This window comes from Rhea americana, unplaced genomic scaffold (assembly GCF_003343005.1).
Source record: "Rhea americana isolate MKP2758 unplaced genomic scaffold, rheAme1 scaffold_380, whole genome shotgun sequence".
In the NCBI taxonomy this organism is placed as follows: domain Eukaryota; kingdom Metazoa; phylum Chordata; class Aves; order Rheiformes; family Rheidae; genus Rhea; species Rhea americana.
The window spans coordinates 107,865-109,274 of NW_028186513.1; positions in this window are offsets into that span (position 1 = coordinate 107,865).

Here is a 1,410-nt window from a genome sequence, read left to right on the forward strand (position 1 = left end):
GGGCGGCTCGCGCTGCCCGGGGCCACGCGCCGGAGCAACGTGGCCAGTGCCTCAAAGCTGCAGAAACTGAGTTACGGGAGCAGGAAGCCAGCGGGAACCCGGTGGCCCGCTGCGGGCTGGTGTGACGGGGCGCCCGCAAGCACAGGATGAGGCCGGGGAGCAGCTCCTCCGGCGCCAGCACGTTAACAGCAGTCCCTGCCCCAGCTCCTGCCCCTGCTCCTGCCCCAGGAATCCTGCCCGCCCCCGGCTGCCTCACTGCTCCCCTCCCGCCTCGGCTCTGCTGCTCCCGGCAGGAGCTCTCCCGCCTGCGGCAAATCCGTCCCAGCCACCAGCAGCTGTGGCGGGATGAGCCGCCGTAGGCAGAGACGCTGCAGAACTGTGCCTGGAAACACCAGCAGACATTTTTGGGGGTTTTATTTGGCTGCACGGAGCCCGTTCGCCGCCCCGCATCCCGCCAGGCCTGTCCCTGTCCCTGCCCCGGGCGTCGCGGGCTGCCCCCCAGCAGGAGCGTTGTGCAAGAGTTGTTTTTCACACGTGCGGTTCCGTGTTTCCGCCCTTGCAGAGGTGCACTGGGATGTGCTGCCCTGCTGGACGCTCGCTGACCCGCTGGGCCCAGCCTCCAGCCTCCCGGAAAGATTTTGGGGGAAAAAGCGAGCACCGCTGGGCAGGACATGACCATGGACGGGGCTGAGAAGCAGCCTGCAGCAGGGGTTCTGCTGCTGCTGCGCGGCTGAYGGGGGAGCGCCGCTCCCGCCCCGAGCCCCGCGCTGCCGGCGCATCCGCGGCTCGGCACACGTTGGCTTTGCCTTGCCGCTCTCCGGCCCCCGCCGTTGCGCCGTGGGCGGTGGGGCCGGGCTCGGCGCCGGGCCGCTCCCCCGCTGCGGGTCCCCGGGGCCGGGACGCTCTGCGGGGAGCTGGCACGTGCTCGCGGCGCCCGCGGTGGGTGCGCGCCGGGCAGAGGCGTTTCGGCTGCTCCCAGGAGAAGCTGGGACAAGTTCTCTCCTTTCCTCCTCCCAGTGCCCTGGCCGCGGCTCTGGCTGTGCCCGGCGCTGCCCTTCCCAGCCAGGGGCTGTTTCCCACAGCCGCCAGCCCTAGTGCAGGACGGGGAGGGAGAAGTTGCCATTGCAACATTTTCTTTGGGTGTAGCAACCCCCAGAATTTTACCACGGAAATCTGCCTTCTTGCAGGCTGTTTACTGCCAAGAGCAGGAATATTCGCTCCGGTAACCATGGCGACGTGGGCATCTCCGTGGGAACGGGCTGGAGGGAAGTTGAAAGCTGTAAACACAAAGCTGGACAGAAAACAAGCGCTGCCCTCCCTGCACCCCGTTGCACCCGGCGGCACTGGGGCGCAGGGCCGGGGCTCGGCTGGGCCCAGCGCTGCTCCGAGCCTGGGAAGACGCGGGGCCCC